Source organism: Onychomys torridus, chromosome 7 (assembly GCF_903995425.1).
Source record: "Onychomys torridus chromosome 7, mOncTor1.1, whole genome shotgun sequence".
Taxonomy (NCBI): domain Eukaryota; kingdom Metazoa; phylum Chordata; class Mammalia; order Rodentia; family Cricetidae; genus Onychomys; species Onychomys torridus.
The window spans coordinates 69,028,814-69,041,191 of record NC_050449.1 but is presented as its reverse complement, the minus strand read 5'-3'; the positions used below and the strand labels follow the sequence as shown (position 1 = coordinate 69,041,191).

Genomic DNA, 12,378 nt, shown 5'->3' with positions numbered 1-12,378 from the left:
CTTTTCTCTGCTTTCCTCTGTTGATGTAATCAATCAAACTGTTTCTGGCTATCCAGCCACTTGATCATGCTGTACAGTTCATTTTCTATATGGTCTAATCCAATTCGCTAAGACTTTGTAGGATTTTTGTATTTGTATCTGTGGGAGGCACTTGCCTGTGATTCTCTTGTACTGTAGTGTCTTTGGTTTAGAATTAAGAATTAAGGCAATGTTGGCCTCACAGGATGGAATCAAGTATCGTGTGAAGATTGTATAAAACTGATAGAATTTCTCCCTACATGTATGGACGAATTCACCCTGAAATCACAATTAATCTAACAAATGTTAGAGTAAAATCAAATAAAAATAGATTAGAAAAATGTGGGCAAATCAACAAAACCAAAAGACAAAACTCTGATAGATGAACAAAACTCATCAACTTTTACATGGGCTGACCAAGAGGGAAGAGAGAACTCACAGTGAAGTGCTTAAAACTGGGAATAAAATAACGTCAAAACTTATTGAAATAGAAGAAATAACGATAGCATATTGTAAACAACTACACTAATCAATGAGGTAACATGCCAGGCGGTGGTGGCGCACACCTTTAATCCCAGCACTTGGGAGGCAGAGGCAGGCAGATCTCTGTGAGTTCAAAGCCAGCCTGGGCTACAGAGTGAGTTCCAGGACAGGCAGCAAAACTACACAGAGAAACCCTGTATAAAAAACAAAACAAAAAGAAAAGAAAAACAAAAAATGAGATAACTTCAATGACGTGGGAAAATTGTCAGAAAGACACAAGCTAATGGCACTAACCCAAGAAGAGGCATAAAATCCAAGCTGGTCATCACCCCAGCACTCAGAAGTCAGAAGGATGAGGTGTTCAAAGCCAGCTTCAGTGAGTTTCCAGGAGAGTCTGGGCTACATAATATCCTGTCTTAAAAAAAAAAAAAGAGCCAGTTGGTGGTCTACAGAGTGAGAGCCAGGACAGGCACCAAAACTACACAGAGAAACCTGTCTCAGAGAAAAAAAAAAAAAAATCAATCTGCACCCCTGGAAGAACTATTGTGTACCCTAATAAAATCTGCCTGAAGACCAGAAAGCAGAAGAAGCCACTAGATTAAACATAGAGGCCAGGTAGTGGTGGCACACACCTTTAATCCTAGCACTCGGGAGACTGAGATCTGTCTGGATCTCTGTGAGTTCAAAGTCACCCTGGACTACATGAGATTGTAGTAGAGATTCTCTCTTACTAGGAGAGAACCAGAACCAGGCAGTGGTGGCATACACTTATAATCCCAGCACTGGGAAGCACACACGCCTTTAATCCCAGGCAATGATGGCAGGGTGGAGAAAGGTATATAATTCGTGAGGAGACAAGAACGATAAAGCCTTTTCGGCAGAAGCGCCCCTTTCAGCGAGAGGCTTTTTTGGAGGGAGCCTTTCTCAGAGGATTTCAGCCAGAGGATTCATGGAGTTGGCGAGGTGAAATGTGGCAGTGACTTGTTCCTTTGTCTCTCTGATCTTTCAGCATTTACCCCAATGTCAGGCTCAGGGTTTTTTATTAAAAGACTATATTAGAATTCGTGTTACACTGGACTGCACAGTGGCATCCTGCCTCAAAGTAAGTACAAAGAACAACAACAGGCAGGAACCCTAGCCCATGCCTTTATGCCAGCATTCAAGAATGTTGAGTCAGGATCGTAAATTTGAAGCTAGCCTGGACTACTTAGTGAGTTCCTTGCTTAGAAACAAAACAACTCTACCAAGACCCAGATAGCTTCACCAGCAAATTCTACTGAACATTTAGAGAAAAATTAATGTCATGCTTTCGCAAACATTTCCAAAGGACAGAAGACAAGAAAACACTAACATCTTTCTATAAAGCTAATGCTGTCCAAATGCCAAAACCAGTCAAAGACATGAAAAGAAAACTGAAGACCAATCCAACTGGAGATGCATAGTGGAAGTTTGTCTCAAAAAAAAAAAAAAAAAAAAAAGCTGGGCATGACAGTTCACCTCCTAGCACTTGGGAGGTGGAAGCTGGAAGGTTAGAAGTTCAAGGCTACCTTCAGCTAGGTAGTGAGTTGTAGGACAGCCTGGCCTACTTGAGACCCTGTTTTAAAACAAAACATCCTAAGCCAGAAAACATGATTTACGGGGGTTTCAACAATTATCAACTCACAGACAAACCTATTACATCTATACCTGTACTTTGCTCCTACACACACACACACACACACACACACACACACACACACACACACACACATTTTAAAAGCAACACCCAGAAACCATTTTTTTTTTTTTTTTTTTGGTGTTTTCAAGACAGGGTTTCTCTGTGTAGCTTTGCACCTTTCCTGGAACTCACTTTGAAAACCAGGCTGGCCTCGAACTCACACAGATCCACCTGCCTCTGCCTCCCAAGTGCTGGGATTAAAGGCATGTGCCACCACCGCCCAGTCAGAAATAATTTCTTCTGTAAATATTGTTTATTACTCCAAAAGATAAGGATTCTACAAAAACATGATTCTGATCCCATTATTACCACCCCTAATCTTTAAGTAATACCTTAATATAATCAAATATTCTGTGTTTGCATGTTGGTGCTGGGTGGTATACATGCTATGCAAGCATTCTACATCCCTAGCACTGGATTTACATTTTCCCTGGTTGTCTCCTGTGTGTGTGTGTGTGTGTGTGTGTGTGTGTGTGTGTGTGTGTGTACAGTACTCCCAATCTTCCCTTGAATTTGCTCTGTAGCTGAGGATAACCTTGAACTCTTGACCTTCCTGCTTCCACCTCCCAAATAGAGGGGGTTATAATGTGTGCCACAAGGCCAGATACTGCTGTAACTTTTTAATAGCTATTTTGTTCAAACCAGTATCTACACATTCCACTTGGTTACCTATTGAATTTCCACATAGTTTCAAGCTTTCCTTCACTCGTTTGTTTTTCTGCCTATTTTCTGAAGAAATGCTACAATGTTAGACATGTAACTGGCTATACGAAATACTGAGATGTTAGGCAGGCAGTCTGCTACATTCTGGATTCTGCTGGTGGAATTATAGTGGTGTCATTTAACATGTTCATTATTATACAGTGACTCAATTTTAAGTGATTGCTGCCAATTCTGCTCTAAATATGATTTAACCCATCTGTCATCAACACACTGTTGCTCTTGTAGTCCTTAATAATGGCTGCACCCTTTGTAGCATTCTTGAAGCGAGTGATCTCATCCGATCTTCCTAACAACAACCCCATATGGTTCTTATTATTATCCCTAATCTAGAGATGAAGAACACAAAGATTAAAGAGGTTAAGGAATTTTTACTACAGTTAATTCACCAGTAAATAGCCGGGCTCAAACTCTGATGTTAAAAACCCATCTTGTTATCCATTGTGTGATAATGTCCCCTCACATTCCTTTGCCTGAGGCTCGTGATGGTTGGTTGTTTTAAGACTCTAGGAAGTAGTCTTTCAGTCTATTTTAAAAAAAACTTCCACATTTCATATCCTAAATAACACTTGGGATGCTTTCAGCTCCAAGTAATAGAAAACCTGCCAGCTCACTCTCAAATAAACACACAGAGAATTATCATTAATTATAAAAGCTTGGCTAGGGGCTGGAGAGATAGCTCAGTGGTTAAGAGCACTGACTGCTCTTCCAGAGGTCCTGAGTTCATTTCCCAGCAACCACATGGTGGCTCACAACCATCTGTAATGAGATCTGGTGCCTTCTTCTGTATACATAATAAATAAATAAATCTTTTTTTAAAAAAAGATTAAAAATAAAGCTTTGCTAATAGCTTAGGCTTGTTACTAACTAGCTCTTACAACTTAAATTAGCCCATATTTTAACTATGTACTACCACATGTCTCAGTACCTTTTTTCAGCACAGGGCAAGTTGATCTTGCTTCTCCCTGCGTCTCCTGCAACTCTGCCCTTCTTCATCCCCACACTTTTCCTCTGTCCACAAGTTCCATCTAACCTCTTCCTGCCTAGCTATTGGCCATTTAGCTCTTTATTAAACCAATGAGAGCAACACATCTTCACAGTGTACAAAAAGACTATGCCATAACACTCAACAATAAGGATATTTATTATCTCACACAACAAGAAAGCTAGAAATAGAACAACTCCAGGGCTGGTTGGCTTACTGACTCAGCAGCATAGCAGATCCCAGGCCATTCTGTCTCTTCCCTTGGACATCATCAGTGTGTTTTTGCCCTTCAGCTAGAACCTCTGATAGTTATAAGATGGCCATTCCAATAGCCCCATGGAACAACTTCCATCATGGATGATGGCATGTTTCTCTATGCATCTCTGTGTAAGGGCAAGATGCTCCTTGACACGGGAGAGGAGACAGGAGCAATGCTTAGAGCCAGAGAGTGGGAAAGGGTGCTGGGAAATGCTGTCTTCTGGACATGGCTGTTGCTCTCATGAACCCACTGTGGTTATTATTTCCTGTGAGATCAAGCCAACAAAAGCAGTCAATATTTCAGCACACAGCACTAATTGGATGCAATGAGGGGTACATAATAGTGAGAGGGGGGGCGTATTGGGAGGTATCTGGAAGGAGTAGAAGGAGGGAGTTAGAGATGGATAAACATGCATGAAATTATCAAAGAATAAATTAAAGGGTAAAAAAGAGGTTTCTTCAGAAGACCTTGCCTCAGGTGTCACTGGCCAGAATAAGTCATGTGCCCACTCCTAATGTCATATATTCTGGGGGAAAGGGTTCTGTTCCCTCAGCCATAACAGGGTTAGGAGCATACCCCTGAAATGGTATTAGGGCACCCTTCCCTGATGGATGCATTCTCCTGTAAAGAAGAACATGAGAGAGCCAGGTGGTAGTGGAGCACACTGTTAATCCCAGCACTCAGGAGGCAGAGGCAGGCAGATCTCTGAGTTCAAGGCTAGCCTGGTCTACAGAGTGAGTTCCAGGATAGCCAGGGCTACATAGAGAAATACTGTCTCAAAAAACCAAAGAAGGAGGAGGGGGAGGGGAGAGAGAAAGAGAAGAGGAAAAAAATAGAATGGATGTGGAACAGGCAACCAATAATACTGCTACCCGCTCCCATGGGGGAGCATGTTCCTTCATGAATAACTAAAACACTTCCTTGTAACTACCGCATTTTTATTTTCTGCTGTGTGTCCTCTTCTTCGTCTGCAGGAAGAGGCTACACCGGATGATCTGCAATCTAGCAGTTCTGCTTTATTTTACATCTTCACAGTTCAGAAAGCAGTTGAGATGCCAGAGAATTGACTCTTTGGTGAAGTGTTTGCTGCACAAGCCTGAGGATCTGGGCTTGATCCTCAGCATGCACGTAAAATGACAGCTGTGGCGGTGAGTACCTGTGACCCCAGGGCTGGAAAGGCAGAAATGAGGGCTCACTGACCAGCGCCAGTCCCAAAAGAGAGAATCTGTTTCAAGAAGAAGAAGAAGAAAAAAAAAAATGGTGTTAATATTCTGACCCGCCCCCTTGAAATCCCGCCCCTTGGCGCTGATCTGCATCCAGACATAAAAGCCTCATTTTAAGGACAAACCCCTTCCCCTTCCTCTCTCTTTCTTCTGCTCTTCCTCCCTTCCCTGCCATGAGGTGCACACACCTCCGCTTTCCCTTCTCTCTTCCGCTGTCCCTCTTTCCTTGTCTTTCTCTTTCTAATAAACTCTTTCCACGTGGATGCAGCGTCTAGGGTTGTGAATAAATGTCCATCGCCACCGCCACCGCCATGCCTGCATGGTGTGTCTCACCCACCACCCTTCCCTGCATCTGCCCTGCATGCAAGCATGTTTTCCCTCACGCATGGGATACCCTGACCCAGCCAGCTGGGGGTCTACTGCGTGATATATCATAACAGATGGCACCTGAGGAATGCCACCCAAGGTTGCCCTCTGGCTTCCACATACATATACAGATATGTGCATGTGCACTTGCACACATGCGCACTCACAAAGAGAAAGTTAAAGTTTAAAGGCAAAACTAGTGTAGTGATACAGGCCTGTGATACCAGAACTTGGAAGGTTGAGGCAAGATCAGGAGTTCGAGGTCACCGTCAGCTAGATACCAAGTTGGAGGCCAGCCTGAGCTATGTAAGACCTTGTCTCAAAAGAAAACCTTTTTTTGTTTTGTTTTGGTTTTGGTTTGTTTTGTTTTTCTAGACAGGGTTTCTTTCTCTGTGTAGCTTTGCTCCTTTCCTGGAACTCACTTGGTAGCCCAGGCTGGCCTCGAACTCAGAGATCTGCCTGCCTCTGCCTCCTGAGTGCTGGGATTAAATGTGTATACCACCACCGCCCGGCTTGTCCTTTCTTCTTAAAACAAAACAAAACAGTCCGGGCGGTGGTGTGTGCCACCACACTCAGCTAGTATTTTGCTTTTTGAACTAGCATCTCACACTGTAATGAAGGCTGTCTTGTACTTTACTGTGTAGCCCAAGTTAACCTTAATATCTCAGCAAGCCTCCTACATCAACTACCAAGTGCTAGAATTACAGAATTCCACTACCTGGCCCTGTTGTAGAATATTACTTTAACTATGTGAAGGTGTGTTCCATTTGTTTATGTTGTAGAATATTACTTTAACTATGTGAAGGTGTGTTCCATTTGTTTATGTTGTGGAATATTGCTTTAACTATGTGAAGGTGTGTTACATTTGTTTGTGCTACATTTGTTTAATTATGTAAAGATGTGTTGCGTTTATTTCACCTTGCCTGCCTAAGGCACCTGATTGGCTTAATAAAAAGCTAAACAGCCACTAGCTAGGCAGGAGAGGAATATGCAGGGCTGGCAGGCAGAGAGAGTAAGTAGGAGGAAAATATCTAGGCTCGAGAGAAGAGAACAAGGGAGAAAGAGAGGGACATGCCTGGGGCCAGAAGCCAGGCAGCTGCCAGCCAGACATGGAGACAGAGAGAAAGTAAGGTATACAAAAAGAAAGAAAGGTTGAAAGTCCCAAGACAAAACATAGATAAAGAGAAACAGATTAAAATAAGCTAAGGACGAGCATTCAAAACTAATAATAAGTATCTGTGTCATGATTTGGGAGCTGGTTGGTGGCCAAAAGAAAAACCCTGCTGCACAGCACAGCTTCTTATCAATGTTAGTTTGTTTGTCCTGAGACAAGCTCTTGGTAGCCCAGATGACCTTAAACTTACTGTGTAGTTGAGGATGACTTTGAACCTGTGATCCTCCTGCTTCCATCTCCCAAACATTAGAATTATAAGCACTAGGTGTGTGTCAGCATGCCTAGCTTATTGATTGCTAATGTTAAAAATCGGAAAGTTAAGTATCCTGCCTTCCTTATTTGTATAGGACATCGACTTGCTTCTAACCCTCATGGGACAGACAGAGGTTGACTAGATGTTCTTTTTTCTCAGGCATCTTTAGTGTGACTTCAACATCTTCCCAGAGCCCACACATGGCTCTCTGTCTCTGCTTGGGCTGCCAACTGTGCCTACAGTGTAAGAAATCACTTCTGTGTCTGCTTCATTTCATAGACTGCTTCTGCAGTAATGGTCCATTCACTGTACCACAAGCATCCATTTCTTCATGGAGAACCATGAGCCCGCCACATGAAGTCAGCCTGCAACCAGCTACCTTTGCTACTCTTACCTCCAGTCTGAACAATGGGGCTCCATTACCTTTAGTTTATGTCTACACCACCTTTCTCTAGTAAAACTGATTTGATCTAGAAACAGCCCCATTTTTACTTAGTAAAAGGCTATGATTTGTAATGAATGGAATGACATATACATTCACATAGATATATCAGACATCCTGTTTGTTATACAGGTCATTTGGCATAATAAATGCAAAAGACAATTTGAGAGCCTTATTTAATCTTATTTTATTCTTTTCAGAGCACAGTCTTTTCATTCTGACAAGGAGTGCAGGTTCGTAGGTTCATAGCTGACCGTGGAAACACAGATGTTTCAGCAGCCATGGTATACCTGTGTTCACCACCCTAGTTTCCAGAGCCTTCAAAGATCAGTTTTATTTTCTGACTGAACCCCATTTGCCTGTTTTTTGTTTGTTTTTAATGTGTATGTTACATGCATGAGGGTGATCTAGGAGGCCAGAAAATGGCATGGGATACCCCAAAATTGGAGTCACAGCTGTTGTGGCCTATCTCTTGTAGGTGCTGGGAACTGAAGTTGTATCCTCTGAAAGAGTAGCAAGTTCTGTTAGTGACTGAGTCATAGCTCCAGCCACCCCTGTTTTGAAATGCTGATGCAGCCAGGGGAGAAGATGTCCGTAATGACTGTCTAAGATGGATGAGCAGGAGTAAGTACTACTACCTCTCTGCCTTGAATGACTCTGAATAGATAAAAACTCCCCCTGCCCATTTCACAGGGCGGTTACAAAAATAAACACAGGAATGGGAAAGCGGATTTCCGCACAAATGCGAAGTTGCCATCATTATTTTCAACTATAGAGTTTCCTCTGCCGCATTTTTTTTAACCACATGACTTCTGCATACCTCATTCCAGACAGCATCCACTGAAGTTCACGCTCATTTGTCCTCTGTCTGTTGCAGATTCCATCAGCCCCGCTGCATCCATCTCTTTAGTTCATGTTCCTACACTATGTTTCTAAACACAGATCCCACCATACGGTGGAATACTACATGGAGCAACTTGGAAAAACCTCAACACAGCTGGAAAGGTCAAGCACCCTAGAAAAGGTTATATACTCAAAGTACCCAACAAGAAGTCAAAAGGAGAGAGACCTAATCAAATTAGAAAATGCCTCTATTGTGTGTGTGGTGGGACAGGCCTGTAATCCCAAGCCTCAGGAAACAATCAGGAGGATTATGAGTTCAAGAACAGCTTAGGCTACATTATAAGACCCTGCTCGCCCTCAAAAATAAGTTTCTGGAAGAAACCTATATACTATGTGCTTCAATAATCAGGGATTCGTCCCATCCCACTCTCAGGCTCCAGAAACCAAATTAACATTCTATGGTTCCTAAGAACGAGACAGAGAGAAAAGGGCATTCCAGTACATACTCAGGGGAGAAAGACAACTAAAAGATCCATGGTAATAAATTCAGAGAGTTTGAATGTCTACCCAGTGAGTCGCAGGCCAATGAGACACAGCTATCTTTTGCATGGCATTTTTTATAGGGCCTTCCCATCAGGAGACTGCATCCAAAAATCACCTCTTGTAACCATGGTGAAGGAATCTTTATTGTGTGTGCTCTTAGTACCGACAGGTCTGAGGTCATTGACTCCAACCTTGTATCTTTAAGCTGTAAACATTTTACAGATGAGGACCCTGAGTCTCGAGTCCTGTGCCCAGGGTCGTATCTTGTGATGCCAGCATTTAAGTTCCCCAACACTCTCAAACCAAAACTTACCAAGCTCCCTAAACCTCAGCTTGCTTTCCCCTCCTCTTCCCTAAGTAATTAACCCATTTAGTCCTTTCCACACCCACGCCAGCCAGTAAATCCTAGGTCAGGCCTGGTCTGTTCCTGAGCTGGTCTTCCCAAGGCAGCTCAGAGGGATGCTCACTTGTCTACAATCTTGCCAAGCCTCTGCCACCCACCGCTGTCAGTGATCCTGAGCAGCTCCAAAGAGCCTACCCACCTCTCTCAAGCCCAGGCTCCACCTGCCCCGCTGCGCACTCGCAAATCTAGCTCCAGACTCTAGGGGAGGACCCCTGAGACCTGCGCGTCAAAGGAGAGCCAGCTGCAGCCTGGGCCGGGGTCCTGCTTCGGCGTGGCCACCGCGCGCCGCCGGAACTACGCTTCCCAGGCTGCCCCGCTGCAGCCGCGCGCCCCGCGCTGCGCCCGGCCCGGAGCCGCCTGTTGATCGCAGTGCAAGCCGGGGGCCACGGAGCCGCCCCTGCTGGTCGACCGGAGCACTCGGGGCTCTAAAGGCTGCTGCTCATCACCTTCTGCTTCGGGATGGGTGCAAGCAAGGGTGAGAACCTGGGACGGGAGGGAACTGTCGGGGCAGCCTGTCTGCAGCGCCCGGGTCCGCTGCTCAGCTGCCACCGCACCCTGCCATCCACCCGCGGGAGGATGCTCCATGGCGTGGCACGCGGCCAAGCGCAGCCCGCAGCAGCTTGCACCCGAGTGGCGGGTGCGTGGAGAGGCGGGGATGGCGAGGGGCGGCCGGGGACTTGTGTGGGTACCGGCTGCATGGTGCCCTGAAGCCCCGCAGCCCCAAAGCACGCGCAGATGCAGAGAGGGCGCGGTCTCCCATCGCCCGGGGGCTGCGGAGCTGGGGTTTCCAGGTTGGGCTTTGTTTCCCATTTTCTCCTCTCCCGTGAATGTGTAATAAGCTCCCGGAGTCTGGCCTCATTTGAGCAGGAACCTGGGAAGGGAGGACTCTGGTCGGCTTCTTTCCTGAGGTCCCCAGAGCTGTCACAGGATGCTTCAGCCTTCACAAAGCCGCCCTTTGCAGGTCCTAGAGAATCTTTTTCCTATTCTTCCTAGTTAAAATCATGCTGGTTCGTGCCTTCCCGGGGCTTCCTTGCTTTAACATGTTGACCTGCAAAAAAAAATGAAGATCGGTTTAAAATAGCAATAGTAAAAGGTTTGGGGAATTTTTACTTTAAAATATCAGAAGGTGGGAAGGTGGTGCGGCTAAAATGCAAATTGCAATAAAGAGGCCGAGAACGCCACCGCTTCTTCGGCTCCTATTAAATATCTGATTCACCCTGCTCTTGGGAAAGGAGAAAAAACATCAGAGAAGGTATTACAAAAGCATGGTTTCCGTAGCAGCTCCACCATTGAGGAACTGCGGGATCCTGGGCCAGACTCTTCACCTCTCTGAGCTGCGTTCTCCTCCGTATAAAATGGGGTATTTGGTGAAATGATTTCTGGACCTCTTTTCTTGGATACTGAAATGGCAAGAGTGTTCGGCACTTTTACAGAAAGCCTGATGGGGACAGAAAGAACAGTTTTCCGAAGGAAGCTGGGATATTTTCAGGGCTTAGTTAATCGAGGTTTTTTGTTTGTTTGTTTTCCCTGATTCCCTCTATCCTCTTCAGTCTTGTTCACTATCACAAAGGTTTGGGTTTTTATGTTAACGTAAATCGGCAGGCCACATTGTGGTGGTTTTGTTTGCAGGTGCGATCAGCTGATAAAGGTCGGTGGCTCCCCAGGGCTGGGCCTGAGCTGTCAAATGTGCTCTGCAAGAAGGCGGGGAGGGGGAGGGGACGGGACTCCTGCAAGAAATAACAGTGAGGAATGTACGTACAGTGAGGAAAGAGAAAAATGGTACTGATGGGTTATTGTGTGAAAAGTGAATGCACAATAGAAGGTTTGAGAGACGCACTGTACAAACACTGACCTAACCCATCAACTGGTCCAAAAGCTTTGAGTGAACGAAGGGTTAGAGCAGGATTTTCTTATTATTTCAGTGTCTTAGGGAGAACACATCTTTACAATGCAGAGATTAGGAAGTTTCCATCATCCCCCAAAGGTCAAGATGAGCCTCCTGCCGGTGAGCCTCCTGTTCTAATAAAAAGACCATAATTTCACCCACATAGTAGTCCAGACAAGATGATGCAGGGGTAGGGGAACAGCTGTCAGAGATGGCAATACGAGTAACTGTGGATTGGTATATGTGGATTTTGACTCCTAGATGAGAAAATGATAGTTGTAAAAGATCATTTCCGGACCGAGCGGTGGTGGCGCACACCTGTAATCCCAGCACTCAGGAGGCAGAGGCAGGTGGATCTCTGTGAGTTCGAGGCCAGCCTGGTCTACAAAGCTAGTCCAGGACAGACTCCAAAGCTACAGAGAAATCCTGTCTCAGAAAAAAAGGAAAAAAAAAAAGATCATTTTGGGGTCAGGACATAGTGGTGCCTTCCTTAATGCCAGCAGGTAGATGTTTGTGAGTTTGAGGTCAGCCTGGTCTATGTAGTAATTTCTAGGCCAACTTCAGCAACATATAGTGAGATCCTGTCTCAGCCTTGCATCCAAAATAAAGAAATAAGTAGAGATATTTTGGAGATTCTCAAGATACCTGAATATGAGCTGTATACTAGACAATGTGGAATTACTGTTCTTAGGTGCAGTAACAGTATCGTAGTATATATGAGAATGTTCTGTATTTTTTAAATTTTAAATCTTTTTTTAAAAAACCCTTTACTTATTACTTGATACAATGTATCTTGATCTTATCCATCCCTCCTTAACCCCCAATATATCCCCTTCCCACCTTCATGCTTTTGGTGGTGGTTGTGGTTATAGTGGTAATGGTGGTAACTGTGGTAACCTACTAAATCCAAAGTAAAATGGTCTTGTTGGCTTGATCTTGCCTAAGTAACCACGGCTGCTGTGAGTTCATGAGGGCAACAGCTGTGTCATGTCTAGAGGACAGCCTTTCACTGCACTACTCCCATCCTCTGGCTCTTAGGTTCTTTCCACTCCCTCTTAAGTGAT

General features: G+C 44.6%; 1 protein-coding gene across 2 annotated transcripts in view; it reads left to right on the top strand.

Moving 5' to 3' along the window:
- Positions 1-9,558: 9,558 nt before the first annotated feature.
- The window catches only part of Tmod2 (tropomodulin 2), a 41,919-nt gene continuing 39,099 nt past the window's right edge, over positions 9,559-12,378 (top strand). Inside the window, exon 1 of one of the 2 annotated variants that reach the window (XM_036192864.1) lies at positions 9,559-9,904. The gene's annotated coding sequence lies outside the window, so the exon portion shown is untranslated. The remainder of the gene's footprint in view (positions 9,905-12,378) is intronic. The other variant, XM_036192862.1, reaches the window with a different exon arrangement.